Source organism: Sciurus carolinensis, chromosome 4 (genome assembly GCF_902686445.1).
Source record: "Sciurus carolinensis chromosome 4, mSciCar1.2, whole genome shotgun sequence".
In the NCBI taxonomy this organism is placed as follows: Eukaryota; Metazoa; Chordata; class Mammalia; order Rodentia; family Sciuridae; genus Sciurus; species Sciurus carolinensis.
Genome location: NC_062216.1, coordinates 107,810,818 through 107,837,823, shown reverse-complemented (window position 1 = coordinate 107,837,823; position 27,006 = coordinate 107,810,818). Strand labels below are relative to the sequence as shown.

Sequence of the window (27,006 nt, the reverse complement as noted above, 5' to 3'; positions counted from 1 at the left end):
GAGCTGTAATAATGCAAAGGATAATCAGGTTTATACTCTTCAAATTTAAAATGAAGTTGTTTAAGGTCAACCAAAAGATTTTCAATGGATTTTCTTGCTTCCAAGAATTTATCATAATAGCTGGCTACTTTTGAGCAGGTCTATAATCCCAGCGAATGCAAGGGTGAGGCAGGAGGATCACAAGTTCAAGGCCAGACTGGACAATTTAGTGAGATCCTGTCTTTTAAAAAAATAAAAAGGACTGGGAATGTAGCTCAGTGGTGAAGCACCCTTGGGTTCAATTCCCAGTACAAAATAAAATAAAACAAATAACAGACCATTACAATATGGTTTGGATTTGAAATGTACCCCAGTGGCTCATGTGTTAAATGCTTGATCTCCAAGGCAGCAGTTCAGAGGTGGGGCCTTATGAAGGTGATTGGATCATGGAGGCTCTGATTTCATTAGTGGATTAATCTATTGATGGAGTCATAATTTATTTTGCTATTGGGAAGTGGTGTATGTTTAGGAGGTGGGGCCTAGTTGGAGGAGTGCCCTGGAAGGGTCTATCTTATTCTCTCTTCCTCTTCTTGTTTTCTCTCTTCCTTTTTGCTTCCCAGCTGCCATGAAGTGAGCAGCTTTGCTCAACACATGCTCCCTGCCATGGTGTTCAGCCTCCCCACATGCCCAGAAGCAATGGAGCCAAATGACCATGGCCTGAAACCTCTGAAACCACGAGCCAAAAGTAAATCTTTCCTCCTTTAAGTTGATTTTCTCAGGTATTTTGTTACAGTAACAGAAAAATGACTGAACCCAATGTTAACTATTCCAGCTACTGTTGTGATTCTGGCTTTCCATTTCATTCTCCAAAGTTTGGGGAGTTGTCTGTTTTTCTTCACCACATTTGACTTTTTCCTAAAAGTTAAATGACAACTTATGAATGTTTTATTCCTTCAATGTGCTTTCTCTTGCAGACCTTTCATAAAGCCAGCTCTCATTGTTATCTTCACTCTGCAGAAGATGTAGCAGGCACTGAGAGAGCTTGCATGACATGTCACCCTGATGGGGCAGGCAGGCACTTGGAGCCAACTCTTCTAACCACAGTGTATGATCTTTGCTGCCTCCTCAGTGGGAGGCCAAACAGGTGTACTGTCATTATTGTCATTCTTAAATTATTTTGCTCATTTTTAGAAGGTAATTCATGCACATGGCCCAAAACTTCAAAGGGTATCAGAAATATGAGTAAGAAGGAAGTCATGCACCCTTTGGGTTCCCAAATCCTTGTTTCTCTTCTAGAAGAAATACTGCCTGCCACTTTCTTCTTGTCTCCCCTGAAAGGTTCTATTCAGATGTTCTGTATCTTTCTGAGATAGATTATTCTCTCTTTCCTCTTGAAGATCTAATAATCCCTTTTATTAAAGGCAGTTGTTGGGTAATATATGAGCTTCCCTTGAACGGATATTAAACTGAAGAAATGCTTTGGTAAATCGATCATCCAGATTGTTTCAAATATTCAGATATTTGAAATGATACAGAAACCCATTTCTCACAGCATCCTGCAGCAGGAGGCAGACAAAGCTGTCCCGGGAGGCAGCACCGTGACTGACCTGGGCCACGGTGAGACATGGTGACAATATGTCTGCTCACCGTACGGTTGGAACCAAAGCTGCGATGCTGTGAAGCAAGTGAGCTGTGAGGTCCTCTGACTCTGCAGCCAACAGACTTGGGTTTAAAACCTCTTCAGTCATCATGTCTGCATGACCTTGGCAGTCATTTAATTCCCCTGTGATTATTTTCTCATTTATAAAATGGTGATAACAATAACCACTACCTAGATAGAAGCAAAAATTGAGAAAACAAACCCAGAGTACTATGTAAAGGAGCTCCATATCATTAACCATGGCCCATCTAGTCATTCTCTTTTTTTCAGTCAAAAAATATTTACAATAGGCACTATTCTAGGTAGTAAGGATAAAACAGTGAATAAGACTGTTTTGTTTTGTGTACTCGGAATTGAATTCAGGGGCATTTTACCGTGGAGTTACCTCCTCAGTCCTTTTTATTTTGAGACCAGGTCCAAGTTGCTGAGACTGGCCTCCAATTTGTGATCCTCCTGCCTCAGCCTCCAGAGCTACAGGTGTGTGCCATCACACAGCAGAATAAAACATTAAAAAAAGTCCTTGACCTTATGTAATTTATATTTGAATTGGGGGAGGCAGACAATTAAAAAAATAGATAAAATAATTCCTTAGGTGAAAGACCAGAGGATAATGAGTGCTGGGTGAGGAGGTTGCAGGGACTGTGAGTTGGTATTTTATTTTTATTTAAATAAAAAATTTTGGCAGTACTTGGAATTAAATCCAGGGGCACTCTACCACTGAGCTATACCCCCAGCCATTTAAAAAATTTTTATTTTGAGACAGGGTCTCACGAAGTTGCTGAGGCTGGTCTCAAACTTGTGATCCTCTTGCCTCAGACTCCCGAGTTGCCATGAGTACAGTCAAGCACCACTGCTCGCAGCACAAGTTGGCATTTTAAATAGAGTGGTTTGGAAAAGGCTTGTGGAGAAGACAACATTCGCATCAAATTCTGAGGAAGGGGTTAGAGCAAACTGTGGTGAACCCTGGGGGAAGGACGTCCATGTGGAGAAGTCAGGAAGCAAGTCCGATTAGGCTGGAATGAAGAGTCAAGAAAGAAAGGGGGACAGACCATGGGCCATCTAAAAAGCATGGGCTTTTACTTTTGGGAGCCACTGTGAGGATTTTGAGCAGAAAAATGACACTTCTCACTAATTTTTTTTTGCGGGGGGAGTACTAGGGATTGAACTCAGGGACAATCCGCCACTGAGCCACATCCCAGCCCTATTTTATGTTTTATTTAGAGACAGGAGTCTCACTGAGTTGCTTAGCACCTCCCTGTTGCTGAGGCTGGCTTTGAACTTGAGATCCTCCTGCCTCAGCCTCCCAAGCCACTAGGATTACGGGCGTGCGCCAGCTACTTCTCACTAGTGACCACTTAACATGGTCATTCTTGCTGCTCCATCGAGAAGATTGTATGAGGCAGAAGCTGCAACAGAGAGGACCAAGTAGGAGGCTACTGAATAATGGGGGAGTTGTGGCGTGGATCAGAGTGGCATTGGTCAAGGGATGGAAAGTGGTCTGATTCTGGATATAGTGTCAAAATAGAGGCAATAGAATTTGCCAGAGGGGAGAGGTGCAATGTGAGAAGAGGTGATGAGGATGGATTTTGACCTGAGCAATAGGAAGTGCAATGTTGCCATTTACTGCAATGAAGAAAATAGGAAGAAACAGGTGTCAAGGGTGAAAGTCAAGTGTTTTCGTTTGGAGCTTGCAAAGATCGAGATTCCTTTTACATAGCTCAAACCCAGAGGTTGAATGGGCATTTGAATATACAAGTTTGGAATTTGGAGAGGTCTCAGCAGGAATTTCAATTTGGTTTGGATCCTAATAGAGAAGGTGAAACTAGAGGAGGATATTTGAGTTGTGATATTTGAGCCCTGGTACCGTCCAGTTAGAGGAAGGCAGGGAGATGAGGGTGAGCCTGTGAATGATTCTGAGAAGACATGGTGAACAAATCAGGAAAACCAAAAGTCTGTAGGGTTTTGGAAGTGAAGAAGAGAAAGGTGTCTCTAGAAAAGATTCAAAAGAAGGTTGTTTGTGTTAGAGACAGATGATACGTCAAGTGGGAAGTTGAACCACTGGTGATATCATCCTGTTGGACATTGGTGAACTTGATGGAGGGGTGTGGACAGGGCTAATTGGAATGGCTCAAGAGAGAATGGGAATAGAATTGGAGATGGTACCTCACTCAAGGAGTTTTGCTACAAACAGAGAAGTAGAAAATGGCACGTCTGCTGGAGGGGAAAGTGGAGTTAAGAAAGTTTTATCTGCTTTTAAGATGGAAATGATAATAGCATGCTTGTGTGCTTACAGGAACAATCCAGGAGACAGGGAAAAGCGGATGATGTGAGGAGAACAGGGCAGGACTGCTGGAGCAATGTTGGTGGAAAAAGGAAAAAAAAAAAAAAAAAGGAGGTGACCTAGTGCCTGCTGAAGGCATTCCCCCTGGACACGCACACATCAGGGTCATCAGCTGAGAGTGAAGGTGGGGAAGGTGGTATTAGAAGGCGGAGGAGGAAGAGAAGGCACGGAATACTCATCTAGGACACCAGAGAGGCTGTAACTCTGAGCAGCATGAAGGGTGGTAGCTATGTTGCTTGGTTTCCTCTCATCTGTCCCAGCTACATGGGTACAGGCACAGAGTAGGCAAAAAAATATCTAATCAAGCTTGGGGTTTTGCTTTTTATTTTTATTTAAAATTATGATTTATTTAAAATCAAAACTACAAAAATGAAAAATTAGGCAGTGAAAAATATTCTGAGTTAAGTATAAGGGCAAAAATGATATTCCCTTAATGTCAACAACCTTTTAATAGTTCCAGTCACAGATTAACTTAAATTTAACTTTGTGAAATCCACAATTATTTCATCCACATTTTCTATTTTAAGGAACATGGTTATTTTTCTTATCTTCTTGGAATGGAATGCTATATGCAGGCCAGAAATCAGCCCATTAAATATTTACTTATAGATGCACTTATTTCAGCCAGTTGGTGTATTTTGTATTCAGATCCATGCCTGGCTACCTTAAAAACATGACCAAATTTGGCAAATCACAAAACAATGTTTCTTAATTTTTTTGTATGACTTTAGCTGTCTACATGCTTTTGATAGCTTCTCTTCAAAGCATTTGCATTTAGCACTTTCAAGGACATAAAAATAATGAATAAATTTATTTCTATTTGTGTGGTTGCTGAGCTGTAGGGTCATTGGGATTTGGGAGGTTATGGATTGAGAAGAGCCAAATTAGAGGTTTCACTATTCAGGATGGATGAAATGAGAAGTGAATTTATTTTTATTTTAAAAAATTATTATTATTACCATTATTTTTTGTGGTGCTGAGGATCTAACTCAGGGCCTCATGCGTGCTAGGCAAATACTCCACCACTGAGCCATATCCCCAACCCTGAGAAGTAAATTTATAAAAGATTCTATTCTATCAGGATTTCTTCAACCTTTCTACAAACTTTCTTAGATGTGTTATGTTTTATGCAAGTTCTTCATTCTGCTCCAGCGTAGCTTAGTCGTTCAGAGCATGCCTTTGCAAGCTAAAAAGTTGGGTTCAGAGTCCCAAGTCCTTAACCTGTGAACTGCGTGACTGTGGGAATGATGCTCAACCCCTCTGTCCTTTTCCGGTTTCAAAGACGAAACATGCAAAGTGCTAAGTAGAGTGCTGGGCACTTAGTAAATGCTCAGTTTATTTTAGGCATTAGTAGATGCAGGCAGGGATCTAGTTCAACAAAACTAACTCATTTTGGTCACAGCCACTCTTTTGTCTATTAGGTGACCCTGGCACACATCCCAAGCCCTATAGACAAACAAAGTTGTTAGGGTGGTCAACTGAGCGTGGTGTCCAGGTCACTGACACTTCAGACTGTTTCTTTGTTTTTGGCCTCAGGGATTGAACCCAGAGGCACTTACCACTGAGCAACATCCCCAGCCTTTTTTTGTATTTTATTTAGAGACAGGATTTCACTAAGTTGCTTAGCGCCTTGCTGAGGCTGTCTTTGAACTCTTGATCCTCCTGCTTCAGCTTCCCAACCTGCTGTGTCCCACTCCAAATTGTTTCTTAACTGATGTTTTGAGAGAAGACAGGTTTATTCAGTTGGCTATCGCCCACCTTTGTCTCACTCAGAAACCCCTTCCTCCCACCTTGGGATCCACATGTGTTGCTGCTGCCCAAGACACTCTCTTGTCTTTAAGACTCTGATAAGTTGCACTTTGTGCAGTCTGGATCTGTCTGCCTCTGTTTCTGGCCTCACAGCTCCTTCTGCCTTTGGCAGCTGGTATGCATACCCTAGGACTGGAATGTTCTGAAATAGTATACGTACATCCATGCTTTAGTACCACACAGTCAGCTGAGCTTGGACCAAGGACTGGGCTTCCTGGACCCTGCTCCCATAGTCCCACAGCCACAGTTCATGACTTTGTTTTATTTTTTAAAGATTATAAACCTTTAACCACATGTGGTAGCATACACCTGTAATCCCAGCAGCTCAGGAGGCTGAGGCAGGAGGATCTCAAGTTCAAAGCCAACCTCAGCAAATTAGTAAGGCCCTAAACAATTTAGCGAGATACTGTCTCAATATAAAATTTAACAAGGGCTGGGAATGTGGCTCAGTTAAGTACCCCTGGTTTCAATCCCTGGTACAAAAAAAAAAAGAAGTTGCAAACCTCTTTCACCATGTCCAATTTAATACCAAAGGAGACTTACATTAGGTAGCATTATTCCTCATCTCTAAATAATATTATATTGTTTTAGAAGACTAAACCACTAGCTTAGTCCTCTGATTCCAGTTCTCTCTCCTTCCTTTCTCTTCTCTCTTTTACCAGCTTAACCATTTGTTTAAAATGTGCAGTTCAGTATTAGGTCTATATTCATACTTGTCAAACAGATCTCCAGAACTTTTTCATCTTGCAAATCTGAAACTCTGTACCACTGAACAGTCCACTGCCCCCTGCCCCACCCCCCAGCCCCTGGTAACTTCCTGTTCTGTTGTCCATTTCCCTTATGTTCACCTGGTTACCACATCTTCAGAGCACAGCTTTGTCAAACCCTAGGTTGGTAACTCTCAGATCCCCTGTGTGTTATGTTCCAGTCAGATGACTTAGCTATTTATGAGTTATAACACATTTTCCTTTTTTCCATCCATGCTGGCATAGACCATGCACACAAAGAAGTTTCACCCCTAGAGCCAAAAAATACCAGGAGGACCTGATAGCAGAAGCTGGCAGAGAATCTTCCTTTATGGTTTACACTCAAGATCTGCACTTCAAAAATTTCTCTTAAAAATACCTTTGATCTTTATTTTCATCTTGTCATACCTTACGGCTCTATCAACAACATTGTCAACCTAAGAAATCTGGATATTCAAAAACTTGGTGCTTTTAAGTGGCATTATGAACTCTAACAGTGGCGATGTTCTCTTTGCTGAAATTAAAATGCTAACCCTTCATTTACTTGAGTGGTGGCATTACAGTTGCAGTAATTTTTCTAATTTTCAAAATTATCTGAAACTTGGTCAGACTACCTTCCTTCCTTCCTTCCTTCCTTCCTTTCTTTCTTTCTCTCTCTCTCTCTCTCTCTCTCTCTCTCTTTCTTTCTTTCTTTCTTTTTTCTTTCTCTTTCTACCACAAATTGAACCCAGTGGCACTTAACAACTGAGCCATAACCCTAGCCCCTTTTTAAATTTTCCGTTTTGAGACAGGGTCTTTCTAAGATGAGGCTGGCTTTGAACTCGTGATCCTCCTGCCTACTGAACTGCTGGACTATAGCATGTGCCACCATATCCAGCGACATACTACATTTATAAAGCAAATGTTCACACACTTTAAAATGCTATCAACAGCTTAATTCTTGAATGTGAAGTTGTTTTGTCTAGTAGGGTAGAAATAGCTTAATATTTTTGGTATGTGCTGTTCTTCCTTTCTTTCTTCATTAGATAAGTATATTCACTGATATCTCTCTCAGCCACGCACAGTGCTTGACATCCAGTGTTCTAAAAATGCAATAATTACCAAGAGCAAAGAAATCTCTCTCCTCTCTCTCCCCCCCCTCTCTCTCTCTCTCTCTCTCTCTCTCTCTCTCTCTCTCTCACTTCTTCTTCTGCTGGTACTGGAGATTGAACCCAGGGGTGCTTTACCATTGAGCTACAACCCAGCCCTTTTCATTTTGAGACAGGGTCTCACTAAGTTGCTGAAGCTGGCCTCATACTTGTGATCCTCTTACTTCAGCCTCCCAAATTGCTGGGGTTACAGGTGTGCACTGCACCTGGCAAGGATGTCTCTTTGCTGCTGGTCGAATAAGCTCTGTGACTATGCAGAGATACAATCTAAAATAATTCCTAAGTGAATTATTTTATTTCTCAAGTCTGTTCTTTCTCTCAATAAGTGAAATCAACATCCCCTTGATTGTTCCAGACAGAAACCTGAAGATCCTCTGTGACTCCTTCTTCCACTTTGTCCACCACAATAGAATAGATTATACCTCGAAAACTGCCCTCATCAGTCCACTTCTCTCCCCTCCACAGCTTCTACCAAGAGTCCAGTTCAAATCTGGACTCTTACTGTGGCTTCCTAATTTTTCCAGCCAGTTCTTCTCTTCCTCTGGGTCTGTTCTCTAATCTGTGGTCTTTGCTCTTTCTAAGAGGCAGACCTTAGGATTTCACTTCCCTCCATAGGCCCAATCTTGCCTCCTTGATCATGCTGAAATGTTTCTGAAGATACCAGCCTTTCTGCCTTAGGCACATTAGCCAAATCCAGAAGAGAAACCTGAAGATCCTGTTGACAAGGCATCCCCAACCCCTTAGATAACAACAGTAATGACCAACACTTACTGAGTAGACTATTCTGAGCACTTTAGGTATAGTAACTCTTTTTACAAAATCAACAGTAATAAATATTGCTGCCATTTATCGAGAGCTTCCTGTATATCCCAGTGTGATATATCCATTAGTTACCTTTAGAGCACCTGCAGGGTAGGCATTACTGTCTCCACCAGGATAATGAGAGGAGGGAAAGGACTGGGTTTGCCTCAGGTCAGTCGAACGGTAAGAAGCAAGGTGTGAATCAACCGGGCCTCTGCCTGATCTGCTCTCTCTGCTCACTGCCAGCATGGGACGCCTCACTGCGCCCCAGACGGCACAGATGCCACACCTGCAGTGGTGATGTATGTGCAAATTAACTGCAGCCACGTCAAGCAGGCTGCTTTGACTTATTACTTGGAGGGGAACACAGGCTGACAGTGGGTCAACAGTGTGTGGCTGCTTTGATTTCAGGTATGTGACTAGGGACCGCAGGTTCAGGAGTCCTACAACTTATAGACTCAGAGGGTCAGGACCTTGGAAAGATTTCTTATACTTCCTTTATTTATGGTGACTGCTTACACTGCTCAGCGGGGAAGAAAACCCAACAAATTGTGGGGGTTCAGGGGACTGCGTTAGCCCGTAATGTCTGAAGGAGAAACTCATTCACAGAGCTTGATTAACCACAGACGGATGTTTTAGGAGGAAGTAGGCTAAGAAAAATCTGCAACCCTAGCCTATCATAAGCTTAGTTTGTGCAAGAAAACCAGAGAAGGAGTTTATAATTTCTTTAAATGGAAAAGGCCCCCAAATGTTTTGTCTGAATAAGTCCTTAGTGTATGTCATAGAACGGATGCAATTTCTTTAGGCTGCAGATGAATACTTACATGTTTGTGCAAAGAAGCTTTCCTTGTTGTCCTGTCTCTTCATCATTGGGTCCAGAGGAGATGGGAAAAGGAAGGAAGGGAGGTCAGTGGGCATGGCACACTGTCACCCATGCTAAGAAGAGAAAAAGGTTGTTGTGAGCTCTGCTTGGTCACGTGCTGGTTGGCTGAGTCATCCTGGTCCTATCAAGAGAGAGACAGCACTTCCGTCAGCAGGCTGGACAGCTGGAGGACATGGCCCTTTGGCCTCAGCCTGCTCTGAAGGGGTAGCCGGGGCTTCCTCTTTTAGGAAGCTAATTAGATACAATTTTGGCTCTTCTCAGCGTTACCAGATAAGTCCAGCTGCCAGCTCCCCACTTTTCTAGCAATCTAACAGTCTGCTCAAACCAACCTCTGATATTATTTCAGTGTTAGGTAGTAGCTAGCAAAGGGTGGTACAAAGCAAAGGGTGGTAGTTAATTTGTGAAAAATAAACAGAGGCAAAGGAGCTAATGGGAAAACATGTCAAGAGAAAAGGACTTGGTACTAACTCTTGACAGGGTCTATTGAGGTTAATGTGAAGCTAGGAATTATGGCCAGAGGTGCCTCCATTTGTCTGGGAAGGAAGATTTCTTCAGTAGAGCAGGTGCACTAAGGTAGTTTCTAACCAGTTATTGACCCCGGCGCCCGCATTAACATGGGATTGACTTGTAGATGAAGCCCCCCTAAATAGGATGGCCACCATGACAGCTCCTGAGAGGACCAACTAAGGTCAAAACTCCACCATCCAACATGAAGGAAGAGTTGAACACCTGACTGACAGAGTAAAGAAGGTGATCCCCAGTTCTCCTGGGAAACACAAAACAGTAATACATTTGGAGACAGCATTGTCTTCTTGGTCGATCTCTGCTCAGAGATGGCCCACTTTCTTGAGAGTGCTCTCTGCTTAAGCCTCACTTTGCTTTTATTTTAATTTCACCTCACTTTCTCTTTACTTTCACTTACACAAAGTTCTCTTGCATTTTGGTGTCTGACTTTAAATTTTCTTTCATTGGAACACAAGAACCGAGGTTTGGAGTTTTAGCTCTCATCTTTCCTGTGACACGAGCAAATTATTTTCCATATTTGGGGACAATGACCTAAACTAATTTAGCTCTTCATCTATCACTTTCAAACCAAAGTCTCTTTATTTTCAGGTGCTTTGACTACGGGACTCCAACTAGATCCTGTAGAGGACACTGTGGTAACTCCCTGTGCACCTCTCCTAATACAATTCTGGAATTTTCTGATCATTTGCTAGCAACTCCTTTAAAGTCCCTTCCATCCTGGGCAGTGAGACATTTGCTTCTGATGCCTAGCAAAGTTGATTCCAGTTTCAATTGAATGAGAGCTTGTCAAAGTCCCTTGTTATACAAAGTCAAACCACTTAGGAGGAGGACAGACACGGGGCCAAGCCATCTAATCACCATTTGCATATTTTGGGGGTGTTGGGGCTTTAGGAAACAGTGGAACTAGAGTAGTACCCTGACTACACTCAGACTGTTTCCTCGCTTTCTTTTCTAACATATGAGGTTTGTCCTTAAAATACCTGGGACTTTTTAATTGATTAATTCATGTAACAGAGGCTGGAGAAACTGGAAGAAACTCCTGCTTGTCCCCAGCAGGTTGAGGGAATTGCCAAGGAGGGAGAGGCAGAGCAAATCCACCAGGCCCCAAGCCAGCTATAGACCATGTTACGTTCACACTCACCGAGTGCTGCCATGGTCCTTCTTGCTTTTTCCTCCCACCTTCCCTTCCTCCCCTTACCCTCCCTTCATTCCTTTCCTCCTTTTCATAACACCAAAAGAAAAGCTATTGACTAAATTAGCTTATGGTTATAGTATCTATATATAACTTCAATTACAAGGAAAATCAAGTGGTTAGGGAATTAAGCCACAATGTTCAGACTCTTTTATGGGAAGAATCACTGCATGTATAGCATTTATTGCTAAATTAGATAGAAATGTTATGGTCCATCTGCAGAAATCAGGTTATTTGCATTTGCAGAAAATGAGGGAGGCACATTTGGAGGAGCAATTAAGAGCCACCTAGACCCTCTTCTGTATGCCTGACTGCCTTCTGTGCTCGGTAGGCAGTAGCAGATTAGGAAAACTAAGACTAGGAATAAATCCAGAGCATAATGCACACCCTAAGAACACCAAACCAGGAGTTTCAAATGTCAGTAATGGTTATGGGACCAGATACGAGATGTTGACAGCTAATTTAGTCAATAGCTGTATCTGTTCTTGGGATCTATATTCATTTTGCATATTAAACATGGAAGATTAATCCTCACTTCTTCCAAGAATTGTACGTTTTTTTCCTTGAAATTCTTAATGGTCTCATTATATCTCTTCTTTGGCCACTTGGGAAAATAAAAATGCTTCTCCACTTTTAAGGAAAAAACAGAAGTGAGAGTATGGTGGTGGTAAGTGAAAATTAATAGCCTCAGTGTTGGAGACAATAGAGGATGGTAAGGATTGCGGAAAACTGGAGAATGCATGTGCCAATTAAGTGGACAGTAGCCATTCTGTTCTAGCAGATTACTTCTTGAGGAAATATTGATACTGGGCGAAAAACCTAAATAAACCCTTTAGTTTCACTAGCTCTTAGAATTCACTAATTTTAGAGACCACACAACTGTGCAATGTGTTACTAATCTCTCATTGACCTCACTGTAGACAATACCGCTGGCGTGTGGGTTATGATGGTAATGGTTGCCTAAGTACTAACTTAGGAACTTCAGGAACTTAAAGACCACTTTTGCTGAAAACACTGACTCTTCATTTGGACCTGCCAGATGTCTGGTAGGTGACCAGGTTGGCATCTCTGCCTTCATATTGCCTCTGTCTCTTATGATGTCTAAACCTTTGGGTCAGATTCTACTCAGCTCTGCCTGTAGACATAGGGGACATTTGAGAAATGTTTTGTTCAAAACTATAATCTAGAGTTAATTTGTTTTAGACTTGTCTAGTCTCTCTCTCCTCTCTCTTGGGCTAAAGACACCTACCAAGAACCAGGTATAGAAATGCAAAACCATGAAAGGAGTGAAAAGAGGTGGCAACCTGAGTTCTGGAATATCTCCATCTATTCCCATGAATATTCCTCCTCTTTATCAGCCTCTCCCTCTCCCTCCTCCTCTCCCTCCTTCCTGTCTGTGGGATGAGCTTTTGAACCTAGGTTTGGTAAAAATATATCTTCAATATTGCCACATATTCCAATTTTTCAGAAGACAAAGCTGTATACGTAGATTTTATGAGCTAGATTCTGATTTTAAAACATCAGCTCAAAACACACACACACACACAAACAAACAAAAAAATAAGCACCACATAGGTAAAATCAAACAACTTTGCAGTTTTGCAGTTATTGGGCTGTACTTCTAACTAGACAGTAAAGGTGTCAAATTTGGGCAAATATTTGGGAATCAGGGACTGCATAGCCTCAGATCAAAGCCGGGCAGTGGGGAGAAGACAGGTAGGTAGTGAGATGCAGAGGCTATGAAAGGGGTAGAAGTGGAGAATTCTGAACCCATCTTTGCCTCAGGAACAGGTTTTCTTCTAGCTGGAGCAAACACAAGCAATGGTTTCCCAGGCAACGTCTGGTCTGGCACAGTCTGGAAGCTCACATGTTTCTGAAATGCTGCATCATTTCTTGATGGGCAGGTTTTGGCCCAATTCCCCAGAGATTTGCCAATCTAGGAATGGAAGTGGAGATGGTCTTAACTCTCTCTTGCAGTGAATTTCAACCTTTTTACTAAGTGCAAAGAATCCTTAATGAATTCTCAATGTCTTTATGTTTGTAACATCTTGGAATCAGGTTCTCAAAACCTGAATCCCTCATAAGTATTTTTTAGGTGTTGTTTATATTTTATTTGTGGTGCTTATGGTGGATGAATATAGATAATTGGATACTTGTAACACCAATATATTGATACTATAATTGATCTGAGTGGCTTAGTATTTCTTCACAATTGGACAGATTTTAGTGACTGCTTTGAGATAGATTGCTATGTTGCTCAGGTTTATATATATTACTCCTCAAAGATGAATTTAAAGATATTTGCTTCCTGCTACTAAGGTGTCTGAGGAGGGAGGATCACTTGAGCCCAAGAATTCATGGCCAGCCTGGGCAATATAGCAAGCCCTTATCTCAAAACAACAATGAAAAGAACTCCAAAACAAACAATTAAAACTCCCACCATATTGGCTTCCTTTGTTAAAGAATAAAAATATTAATAAAATAGTGTTAGGGCAGTTTCAACGACCATACCATCTATAACTTTAAAAAAACCTTTAGGTTTCCAAGTTGAAAGACCAATCGTCCTGGTCATAACCCCATCTTGCCTGCCAGGTGACCCTGGCATACATCCCAAACCCTACAGGGCAAACAAAGTCATTAATGTGGTCAGTTGGGCATGTGGTACCTGTCACTGAGGACACACAGTTTCTTTGTTTTTATTTTTTCTTAGTACTGGGAACTGAAGCCAGGGTCATTTTACCACTGAGTTACACCCCCAGCCCCTTTTGTTTTTTAATTTTGAGACAGGGTCTCATGTAGTTGTTTAGGGCCTCGTTAAATTGCTGAGGCTGACTTTGAATTTGTGATCCTCTGTCTCAGCCTCCAAAGTCACTGGGATTACAGGTGTGCACCACCACGCCCAGCACAGACTGTTTCTTCAGTGATGTTTGACATGTTAATGGTCTTTGAGGAAGGCCAGGTACATTCTGGTTGGCTATGGCCCACCTCTGTCTAGCTTGGTATAGAAACCCCTTCCTTCTTCTGCTTTGGGAGCAGGTCTTGTTATCACCCAAGACATGTTCTGTCTGAAAATCCTAATCATGGAACTTTGTGCAGTCTTGGATATCTGCCTGCTTCTTGTCTCTTAGCCCCTTCTACATCTGGTGACGGGTTCTCAAACACTAGGACCAGGTTTTTCCAAAACACCTTCCATACAACTTCAAACAAGTCAGTGTTTTTTAGAACACTGGAGAAGTAGAACTTAAGTCAACCATTGCACCTTTCAATCCATATCACACATGACCTTTTTCGTTCAACTCTCTTGTACTGTTTCTACTTACTTTCCAATGAGCTGAACTGAGATGGATCAGGTTATTGGTCCGGCTCAGCAGTGGAAGGCTGTAGGCACATTATATCCCAACAGCAGTCAGGCATTTGGCAAAGCCTGTTGCTACAGCCTTAGCATTCTAGATAAGACGAAAACATTCATGTGGGCTAGATAAGAGCACATGTCAGTGTGCTCATAGTCATCTGTATTCAACATATCATTCAACATTTACTCAGCAAATATTTATTGGGCATTTATAGACTAGTACAGCTCGTCGTTCCTCTATGATTAGAGGAACAAAAAAAAAATTTTTTTTTTGGTAGAAGGCATTGGCAAGTAAATAGAAGCTTTGACACACACACACACACACACACACACACACACACACACACATAATTTTTAAAAAGGTAACTGTAATCTTGAATGGAGAATAGATCATATATTCACCGAAAGTGAGTATTGAAATAATTTTGAAATGTCATAGGTGAAACATGGTGTTTCATTATATAAGATGATATACCTAAACATTAATTAATATTCTATTTTAATATTTTAGGTTTAGGTTTTAGGTTTACAGAGAAACTGAGCAGAAAGTATTGAGTTCTAACATACCTGCATTTTGTCATGTGACAAAATACCTGAGAAAATCAACTTAAAGGAGGAAAAATTTATTTTGGCTCATGGTTTCAGAGTTTCAATCTGTAATCACTTGACTTCCACATTGTGGGCTTGTAGTGAGGCTGAACATCACGACAGGGAGAGTGTGATGGAGAAAAGTCGCTCACCTCATGACAGTCAGAGAGAGAGAGAAAGAGAGAGAGAGGGAGAAACAAGGGGGCTGGGGACAAGACATACCCTTCTAGGGCACATCCCCTTCTCCAATAGACCTCACCTCCTAAATTTCCACCACCTCCCAACAATCCATTTGACCGTGAAACCATTAATGAACAAATACATTGACAAGATCATAAACTTATCATCATCCCATCACTTCCTAAAAGCCCCACCTCTGACCATTGCTGCATTTAGGACCAGACCTTCAACATGCCAGGCTTTGGGGGACATTCCAGACCCAAACTACAAGAATACCCTTTCCCCTACTTACCCCTCACATTCCTCTCTTATTAACATTTTGTACTACTGTGCTCTTTTCCTCTAATTGATGAACCAGTATTGATATGTTAACCACAGTCCATAGTTTAGAACAGTGTTCGCTCTTGGAGATGTCAAATTCTACAGATTTTGACAAATGCATAGTATCATGTGGCCACCATTACAGATTTCATCCAGAACAGTCTCACTCCCTGTGTTCTGCCTGCTCATCCCACCCTTCCTCCCCGAGAAACCCTGGCTACCATTGTTCTTCTCACTGTAGTTTGTCTTTTCTGGATTGTCAGGAAGTTGGAGTCATACAGTACACGGGCAGACCACAACTTAAGATAGTTTCACTTAACAGTTTCTCAACTTTGTCATGGTCTAGAGTTGGTACCCACTCAGTAGAAAACATACTTCAAATTTTGAGTTTTAATTTTTTCCAGGGCTAGCGTGATATGTGGTACATTCCTCCCTTGTGATGTTGCACAGCAGCAATGAGCCACAACTTCTGGTCAGCCACGTGATTAGGAGGGTAAATGACCCATATCTATTGTGTAGTGTTTGCTCAGCTATGATGTTCAGTGGGAGAAGGTGTACTAAATGCATTCTTTAAAAAAATTTTTTTTAATTACTTATACATGACAGTAGAATGCACTTTGATACATCATATAAAATGGAGTATAATTTCTCATTCTTCCGGTAATACATGGTGTAGATTAAATTTTTGACTTATACCATTTTCAACTTATGTGAGTTCATTGGGACATAACCCCATTGATAGTCTAAAGAGCATTATCTTTTTAGATGGACTTTTTTCACCTAGCAATAAGCATGACAGATTAATCTGTCTTTTGCTTGATAGTCCATTTCATTTTATCATTAAATAATATTCCATTGCATGGGTACCACGACTTGTTTATTCATTCACCAATTGAAGGACATCTAGGTTGCTGCCAAGATTTAAAAACTATGATACAGCTGCTAAAAATATTTAAATGGAGGATTTTGTGTGGCTAAAAGTTTTCACCTCATCTGGGTAAATATCAAGGAATATGATAGCTGAATTGTATAGTACAGTAAGGCTATGTTTAGCTTTGTGAGAAGCTACCCATCTGTCTTCTGAAGGGGATGCACCGTTTTGCCTTCCTACCAGCAATGAATGAGAATTCCTGTTACTCCACATCCTCACCAGCATTTGATATTGTCATTGTTTTGGATTTTAACCATCCTAATAGGGGGGTAATAGTATCTCATTGCTTTGGTTTACAGTTCCCTAATGACATATGAGGTTGAGCATCTTTTCATGTCTATCTTCTTTAGTGAGGTATCTAGGTCTTCCGACTTTTTAAAAATTAGATTGTTTACTTTCTTATTGTTGAGTGTGAAGGCATCTTTATATATTTTGGAAACAAGTTATTAATTAATATGTATTTTGCAAATATTTTCTCCCAGTCCATGGCTTGCTTTTTATTCTTTTAACAGTGTATTTTGCTGTGGCCTGTAACCTCAGAAGCTCGGGAGGCTGAGGCAGGAGGATCACAAGTTCAAGGCCAGCCTCAGCAATTTAGGGAGGCCCTGAGCAACTTAGCAAGACCCTGAGCAACTTAGCAAGACCCTGTTCCAAAATAAAGAAAAATAAAAAGGACCCAGGATGCAGTTCAGCGTTTAAGCACTCCTGGGTTCCATGTCCAGTATCAAAAATAAACAAACACCCCCAAAGTAGTTTCTTTGGCAGAGTAGAAGTTTTTTGTTGTTGTTGTTGTTGTTTATTTTATTCTTTTTTGTTTGTTTGTTTGTTTTCTGTGGTACTGGGGATTGAACCCAGGATTTTGTACTTGTGAGGTAAGTACTCTACCAACTTAGCTATGTCCCCAGCCCAGAAGTTTTCAATATTAATAAAGTCCCATTTATCATTTTTTCTCTCATGGATTGTGCTTTTAGTGTTGAACTAAAATTTACCACCAAGTAGCTCATCACCTAGATTGTCTCTTATGTTATCTTTTAAGAAGTTTTGTTAATTTTGTATCTTATACTTAGGTCCATGACACATTTTGAGTCAATTTTTGTGAAAGGTATAAAGTCTGTGATAATTTAACTTTTTTTTCATTCCTTCCTCCCTTCCTTCCTTCTTCCCTCCTTCCCTCCCTCTCTATCTCTGTCTCTCTTTCTTTCTTTCTTTTTTCTTCTTTATATCTCATGTGAATGTCCATTTGTTAAAAAATAAACAAACTATCCTTTTCCATTGAATTGCACTGCTCCTTTGTGGAAGATCAGTTGACTACATTTTTATAGGTCTATTTCTGGACTCTATTATGTTCCTTTGCTCTATTTGTCTATTCTCTCACCAAATGTGCTATCTTGATCATTACAGCTTAATGGTTGAGTCTTGAGGTTGCACAGTGTCTGTATTCCACCTCTGTTCTTCAATACTACGTTGGCTGCTCTGTGACTTTTGCCTTTCCTTATAAACTTTAGAATAAATTTGCTGATATTCACAAAATAACTTGCTAGAATTTGGATTTGTATTGCAACAGACCTATAGATCAAGTTAGAAAGAACTTTGAGTCTGACAAATTTGAGTTTTTTGACCATGATCATGGGGCAGCTTTTCCTATATTTAGTTTTTTGATTTCTTGCCTCAGTTTTATAGTTTTCCTCATAAAGACCTTATACATATTTTGTTAGATATATGCCTATGTATTTTTTCTTTGGTGCAAACATAAATCGTGTATTTTTAATTTCAAATTCCAATTGTTCATTGCTGGTATGTAGGAAAGCAATTACTTTTGTACACTAACTTTGTATTCTGCAGTCTTGCTGTAATCACTTATTAGTTTAGGGGTTTAGATTTTGATTCTTTGTTATTTTCTATATAGACAGGCATGTCATCTCTGAACAAAGTTTTATTTCTCTCTTCTCAATCTGTGTATCTTTTCTTTCTCCCCATACCTTTTTCTCTTTTCTCCTTTTCTTTCTTCCTTTTTTTTCCCCTTTGGTATTCATGCATTAGGAGTAACAGGGACTATCCTTGCCTGCTCCTCATCTCCAGGAGACGCACCTAGTTTCTTACCATTAGGCATGATGTTAGGTGCAGTTATTTTGTAGGTATTCTTAAGTTAAGGAAGTTCCCTGCTATTTGTAGTTTGAATTTAAAAAAAAAAATGAACTAGTGTTGAATTGCATCAAATGCTTTTCTTCATCTATTGGTATGACTATATGATATTTTTCTTCTTTAGCCTATGGATATAAAGAATATATTAATTGAATTTTGAATCAGTTGAACAAGCCCTGTGTGCCTGGAATTAAACCCACTTGGCCATGATGCATAATTCTTTTATATATTGTTTTAATCTATTTGTTTAATATTTTTGGGGGATTTTTGATCTGTGATTATTAGGTCCAAGACTTAACATCTGTGCAGCCATCTTAAATCCTTACAAGCCATCTTATAAGTTTTGCTTTCCCACCCTTGAGGGACACTTACAGAGAAAACAAAAGTTAAAATATAACTTCCCTTCCCGCCACCTGTTAACCAACCTAACTGAAATATCTCCTTATTTGTCCCATTAGCCTACCACAATCCTTCCAATGGCCCACCACAAGCTTCTATGCAAGCAGCTCATAGACCTTACGCAAGCAGTCCAAACCTGCCCTATAAAATACCCTGAAGTTAAGCCCTGCCTGCCTCTCGCGCTTTTCTCTGAGTGATGATGGCCTTTGTCAGATCCCAGCTGACAAATAAAACTTTCTATGTGTGGATCTCCTCACCTGGTTTTTGTGTCGCTCATCTGTGTCTCATTTCCCTTTCAGTGATCATAAGAGATATTTGTGTAAAGTGGGGCATGGTGATGCACGCCTATAATCTAGCCACTCGGGAGGCAGAGACAGGAAAATCACAGGTTCAATGCCAGCCTCAGCAACAGAGCAAGGGCCTATCTCAAAACAAAAAATAAAAAGGGCTAGGGATGTGGCTCAGTGTTCAAATGCCTTGGGTTCAATCCCTGGTACCAGGAACAAACAAACAAAACAAACAAAACCCCCAAAACCAAACAACAACAAAAAACAAAACTGAATTGAAAAAAAAAATATTTCTGCGTAGTTTACTTTTCTTTTAATGTCTTTGTGTGGCTTTGGTATTAGAATAACATTGACTTCATAGACCGAGATAGGAAGTATTTTCTCAGTCTCTGTTTTCTAGATGAGACCGTAGAGAACTGGTGTAATTTTTTCCTTGAATATTCAGTAGAATTCACCAGTGAGCACTTTTGGGTTTGGTACTTTGTTTCAGAAGCTTACTAATTATTCATTAACTTTCTTTGATAAATATTGACTTGTTCAGATTATCTGTTTCTCCTTGTATGAGGTTTAATAGATTGAATCTTTAGAGAAGATGGTTCATTTCATGCAAGTTATATCTGTGAGAATAGAGTCATTCCTAATACTCCTTTGTTATTCCTTTAACGTTCATTGAATCAGTAATAATGACCCCTTTTTCATTTCTGACATCAGTAGTTTGTGTTTTCTCTTGTTTTGCACATCATTATAATTTAGTAATACTATTTTTATTAGAAAAGAGGGCAGATATACTTTTGCATAGCCGGTTTTGTTTTCTAAGCTGCCAATTTACGTGCTTTGCTGTTTTTCCATTTTATCTAAGGCTCATTATATATTCAATGCAACTAACCTTTTGGCTTGTCATACATGCTGCAAATGTTTTTATTCCAACTTTTAATTTTCCTATTTTGTTCTTGCATAAGCTAAAAAGTCTTTCAGTATTTTTAAATTGTTTTGCTCTTTTGTGTTGTTTACTCTGTGTCAGGCAAAATATATAGTGATTTACATGTATTAACTCAATTAAACCCTGAGGTACTTTATCTCCATTTTATGAATCAGAAAACCAAGGCACAAATAAGTTGAGTATCCTGTTTAAGGTGGGCACATCTAGTCAGTGGCAGATCTGGGATTTGAAGCTAGTAACTGTCGTGCTAGAGATTTAACCCCTAAATTCTACTGCCTCCTAGCAAAACACTCCATTTGAATATGATATTACTTACCACGCTTACTAGCATGTTGTGTTTTGGGGAAGTTTCTGTCTCTAAATGAATATAGAAAGACAATCAGAGGAGGAGGGAGGGTAGGTGAAGGGAAAAGAAACAGGCTTACATATTTTTTGTGTTTTACATATTTAAAAAAGTTATACTCAGAACACTACTTTCAAAATATTAAGATTTTCAAATTCCATAATGTACAGCTGTATTTCATAATCTTTGAAAAGTTCAAAGAACTTCTTCACATTTTGGAATAGGGTTGATGTTAACTGGTTTGACTGATGGAAAAGAAAATTAGGTTGATGGAATATTGGAAGATGTGGAAATAATTGCAAAAGAGATAAAGAAAACTAAGCAGTTTTCTTTTCCAAAAAGGCAATTATAGATTGAACTGGAAGTGTTTCAGAGTTTGAATTTTTTTTTTTTTTCAGGTCTCAGAATATTTGCATATGTCTCTTAGAGAGAGAGAGAGAGAGAGAGAGAGAGAGAGAGAGAGAGATATCAGTCTTGGGGGATGAGACCCAAATGTAAATATGACATTCATATGTGTCTCATATACACCTTACATACATAGCCCAAAGGTAATTTTATACAATATCTTAAACAATTTTGTTTAAGAAACAAAAGTTTCATGATGCGGAATTTCCCACTTGTGGCATCATGTTGGCACTTGAAAAGTTTTGGATTTTGGATTTCCAGATTAGGGGTGGTCAATCTGTATTAACTTCAAGAAAAAAAGACAACTGGTTAAAAAGTCTAATCGGAGTGTACTATAACACCCGACTGTAATTTCTTGTGATTTCTGCCTGCGTGGGTATAACGAAATAAACAATGAATATTTATTTGTACAAAAAAAATAAAATAAAATAAAGAAGGAAAAAGAAACTAGAAACTGAATGGAAGGTGAGGAAGCAGAAAATGGAAAAAATAAGAACAGACAGCTCTGCTAGACTCAGGCATGATTTTCTTAGACCTTCCCGACTTGCTTCAGTATCTGATCTCAAACTACCCTGGGACTGTGAGAGTAATCTCGTGTCCGTCTGGTGCTCACCATAGCATGCCACTTACAGGGACCACATCCTCCTTAACATAATACCCACCCCTCCTCGGCTCTACTAGCATGTTGTGTTTGGGGGAGTTTCTGTCTCTAAATGAATTTAGAAAGACAAGCAGAAGAGGAAGAGGGTAGGTGAAGGGAACAGAAATAAGCTTACAGTCACCAGTAGGTGGAATTGAACTGTTGACATAATGAATACAGAGAGAACATGCTCATTCTCTTGTCGTCCTCATTTCGTCCCTTGAGACTTAGCTCCAACCTTCAGAATTATTTCTAAAGACTAACTATAAGAGACTAAAACACACTCCCACTCCCACCCCAAATTTCTTCATTTAACAAGTTAAATATAGGATATTAATAAGTGACTCACAACACTCAAAATGAAGACAATAACTTTAAGGGGCATAATGAAATGGGGTCAATGGCTTTTTAAATACAATTTCATTTACTATCTGACTTTGACATGTGGCACCTTTTTTATCCTCATTGAAAATCCAGGCCCTATATTGCTGCGTCTCTGGTATAAGTTCTGTTCTTTAAATAGCACATGGAACTCCTACAGTGAGGCTTTCTTCTTCACAGGTCACCTGGGAATATTAACTAGAGATACTTTATTCCAGGGCTCCCAAAAGGACAGAAAATCTTAATATTCTGAGAAGTCTCATTGAGAGTCTAAGCATCTGCCAAAAATGATAGATGTCCTTTGCTCTGAAGAAGTTTCTTTCATGTTTGATATCCAAGGGACATTTTATAGTTCTTACCTAGTTCCAATATCTGTAAAGAGACCAAAAAAAAAAAAAGACAAGGCAGGTTATGGGAGACACACCTGTTTCAGGAGGTGGAGGGAAGAGATCTGAAGGATACTGGCAGCCAGGGACAAGCAGCCAGTTCTGCAGGAAGGTCTTAACACCACCAAGTTCTGTCCAGGTGGCAGGGCACATAAACAACATGTGACAGTTACTCAAAATCAAGACAGGAAGGAAGAAAATCAGGAATACACCTTAGTGAGGGCCGGAACAAGGCAGAGTCCCAGAAAGACTGAGCAACGAAATGGGTTAAAAACAAAAACACAGGAAACAAAGTGCAGCTACCAGAACTGAAGACAGAAGGGCAGATACTCTGCAAAACACAGGTGAAGTGCAACCTGAAAATACGAACAGCAAACGAAACTGGAATCTTGGAGACTCTGGTTGCCTCACATGAATTTATAGGACTATAGCAACGTGCTGATCCTCATGCTGAAATTTATGTCACAGGGTGAAAATATAATTCTAACTTTCTAAAAGACCATGATTTAAGCTACTCTGGGGTGACAGTGTGGAAGTATGTCTTTGTCTCTAAGGAAGATCATAAGAAATACTTGTGCATAAGAGTCATCCATAATTTTTAATCTGCTGTCTCGGGGGTCCAGCCAAAATTCCAAATTCCCTAGCTCTTGTGATCCTTGTAAGTGACGGCAGTAATCTGAATTAGGACTGTGACTGGAAGGGGCGGGGAGTAATAGAACAATGACTATTGTTCTTTAAGAATCGTGAATAGGAAAACAAGGTGGTTCTTTGGTTTCTGGGTTGGTTTGGACAGCTGAGTGGACAGTGCTGGCAGGGAATGGGGACTGTCTTATGCCTGGATGCAAAGTGTGGTTCACTCTTTACTTCAAACCTGAGTCAATTACTTAACCTCTCTGAGCCTTTATCCCTCAAAAAGAATAATTTTACTTCACAAAGTTATTGTGAGAACTAAATGAGACACAAACTTGAGAGTTCATACTTTGGTGCTTATATTGAGTCTCTAGTAACTGCGAAGTCTTAGAGTAAATGCTGAGAATAATAAATGAAACACAGTTCCTGAATTCAAAGTATTCTCTGTTAGCTGGAAGAGATATGCACAAACGATTAACGCAATACAATGCAAGAAGATCTAAAATATCAGTGTGCATAAGGTGTTACAGGAGCTCAAAATAATGCAAGGTGCTTGCAAATGTGGAGCTACAGAAAGGCCTCTGATAGATGAGGGAAAAGAGGAATGACCATGGGAGCTAGGCTTAAACAAATATAGTTTCACCAAAATGCCTTTCACTTGTGAACTTGGACACATTCATTTCCCTGAGCCTCAGTTTTCTCAGCTGGGGATAATAGCACCTATCTCAAGGAGGGATTTTGAGGGTCATTCGAAATAATTCATGAAAAATGCTTAGCACTGTGCCTGGTACCCAGCAGATCTCTGTGAACATTAGCTATGGTCTTACACTTGTTCCTTTGGAGAACTCAGGGGGTCAGTCAGTTCTGCTGGACTCAATGACATATCAAGGTCACAGCTAGTAGCACAGCCTAGACTAGGATTCAGGCTGCCAATTTTATACTCCAAAATGGAAGTAGAGCTTTATGTTCCTCCAACCCCACTTTTTGTACTAAAGATGAAATGGAATCCTTTTGTGTAAAGGGGGTACCTCCACAAAGTTTTCCAAAAGAATGAAGTCATTCAACATTTGAATGATCTCGTATCTAAAAGGGTTACCCATTTCCACAGAGCTGACCAGATTGCATACACAAGTTCACTTTTGCTGAACCACTCTATTATTTTTTTTCCTGAGCTATATATATTTCTCTTATTTCATACCTCTAGGCACCAAGTTCTCCAGAGTCTATTTAATTGACTTTCATATCAAAGCAAAATGAAAGCAAATGGAGTAAGTTCTACTTGTAATCAACATACAATTACTGTCTATTATGTTTTAGAAGTTGTTTGCTGGCAGTTTGGAAAGAGATTAAAAAGATTACAAAGCATAGCCACCATTTGTGACATAAATTAAATCAGATCTGTATGAAATGAGAAAACAATAATTTCAGAACAATGTAGAGAAATTCCACAGTGATATGGGTGGCTGGATATAGTCACACAAAGGTGATGAGTTAAATGGGTGTTCTCTTAGAAAAGAGCAAATGAGAATGTAAGAACTGGATTGGTGGTGGCAAGGACTGCGCTAGGAGTTCCACATGGACTCGGGTGAAAGTGATTCCCGAGACTGCTCTAGAAAATGGTAATGGTAATGGATGTGGACTGGAAAAGAGACAGGCAGGCAGTGGAACTCATTGGCATCACTTATTAAAAATTCAAACACCTATTCTTAGGCCCCATCCCCCAAAGATTCTGCTTCCCCTGAGGGTGGGATGCCTAGGTCTCCAGTTATGGAAGCTCCTGACTGATTCTAACGTGCAATCCAGGATGCAAACCTCTGTTCTAGACCAGATGGGGAATCTTTGTAAGTCCTATATAGAAAGAAGCAGGCCTGTGGCGACTGTTTCTTCTTCCTGACTGTAATAAAAATATGACTTTCTTGAGTTCACCTAGGATAAGAGCAGAGAGAATACACTGGATTGTGAATGTGTTAGTGTTTGCCTGGGAAGGGTCAAGGTGAGGATTTGGAGAGATCACTGAGATTTGGTAGAAAGATTGAAGAATGCTAATGTAGGGTACAGCACCAAGAAGAAACCAAGAAATTTTAAGTAAAAATTGTGCGTCTCTGAGGAACTTTATTACATTATGGAGTTATGAGGTTGACAGAAGATGAAAGAGCAAAAGAAGTCTAAAACCTGCTCAGAGCTTTGGGGCCAGTGAGGGTGGACTTGGTGGACATTGCTAAACTTCAGCCTCAGCTGTAAATGGCACAGCCGTTGAGGCCACCTTGTGTTGTTGTGAAGATGAAATGGGACAGTCTGCAGGCAGCTCAGAGCTCTGTGCTCACCACAGACAGTAATAAACATCAGTTGGTGGTACTCTTGTTATTTGAGGATGAAGGTTCCTTATGAATTAATTATAGTATCCCAGACTTGGGATTTTTGTGGCTGCATACTAAGAGGGCTTCTCTTGAAAACTGGTACAGGCCTGAAGAGCCTTATGTCTCTAGTCCAAAGGAAATCCAGGGAATCACTTAATCTGTTGAACTGGATGGAAAGCCTCACAGAGGGGGCTGGAGAAAAGGCCTGGAGGCCAAAGGTGGAGCCCAGAGCTGGGAGGGAGTGGGCGGAAGAGATGGAACTGGAGTGAAGGGTCTGTACCCATTTTGGAGGCCAAGGCCCAGACACTGGAGCCACACTGGCATGGGCTTCCACTTGTTCCCGTTTATGAATCATCAGCACCATGGAAAAGGATGGTAGAATAGACAGTCTGAAAGCTAACTCAATTTTACTCGTCATTTTTTTTTTTGTTTGTTTTATTTTAATTTATTTTTATTGTAAACAAATGGGATACATGTTGTTTCTGTTTATACATGGAGTAACAGCATCCATTTGCATAATCACACATTTACATAGAGTAATGATGTTTGATTCATTCTGTTATTCCCCCCCCACCCCTCTTTTCCCTCTATACAGTCCCTCCTTCCTCCATTCTTGCCCCCTCACCCCCCATTATGTGTCATCATCTGATATCAGCGAGATCATTCTTCCTTTGGTTTGAGATTAGCTTATCTCACTGAGCATGATATTCTCCAATTTCATCCATTTGCCTGCAAATGCCATAATTTTATTATTCTTTATCACTGAGTAATATTCCATTATATATATATACACACCATAGTTTCTTTATACATTCATCAATTGAAGGACATCTAGATTGGTTCCACAGTCTGGCTATTGTGAATTGAGCAGCTATGAATATTGATGTGGCTGTATCTCTGTAGTACGCTGATTTTAAGTCCTTTGGGTATAGGCCAAGGAGTGGGATAGCTGGGTCAAATGGTGGGTCCATTCCAAGTTTTCTAAGGAATGTCCACACTGCTCTCCAGAGTGGCTGCACTAATTTGCAGCCCCACCAGCAATGTATGAGTGTACCTTTCTCCCCACATCCTCGCCAACACCTGTTGTTGCTTGTATTCTTGATAATCACCATTCTAATTGGGGTGAGATGGACTCTTAGTGTAGTTTTGATTTGCATTTCTCTTATTACTAAAGATGGTGAACATTTTTTCATATGTTTGTTGATTGCTTGTAGATCTTCTTCTGTGAAGTGTCTATTCATTTCCTTAGCCCATTTGTTGATTGGGTTATTTGTATTCTTGGTGTAGAGTTTTTTGAGTTCTCTATATATTCTGGAAATTAGTGCTCTATCTGAAGTATGAGTGGCAAAGATATTCTCCCACTCTGTAGGCTCTCTCTTCGCATTGCTGATAGTTTCCTTTGCTGAGAGAAAGCTATTTAGTTTGAATCTATCCCAGTTGTTGATTCTTGCTTTTATTTCTTGTGCTATGGGAGTCCTGTTAAGGAAGTCTGATCCTAAGCCAAAAAGTTGAAGATTTGGACCTACTTTTTCTTCTATAAGATGCAGGGTCTCTGGTCTGATTTCAAGGTCCTTGATCCATTTTGAGTTGAGTTTTGTGCAGGGTGAGAGATAGGGGTTTATTTTCATTCTGTTACATAT

General features: G+C 40.1%; 1 protein-coding gene across 10 annotated transcripts in view; it reads right to left on the bottom strand.

Annotated features, from left to right (window-relative positions):
* Nucleotides 1-27,006, bottom strand: part of Pced1b (PC-esterase domain containing 1B) — a 226,141-nt gene that overhangs the window by 104,549 nt on the left and 94,586 nt on the right. For 6 of the 10 annotated variants that reach the window (XR_007108282.1, XR_007108283.1, XR_007108281.1 and 3 more), the window contains exon 3: nucleotides 9,309-9,488. The exons of 1 other annotated variant lie outside the window; for it this stretch is intronic. The gene's annotated coding sequence lies outside the window, so the exon portion shown is untranslated. Of the gene's footprint in view, nucleotides 1-8,577; nucleotides 8,774-9,308; nucleotides 9,489-12,951; nucleotides 13,021-27,006 lie in introns of all 10 variants that reach the window. 3 more of the 10 variants (XM_047549089.1, XM_047549093.1, XM_047549090.1) reach the window with 2 other exon arrangements.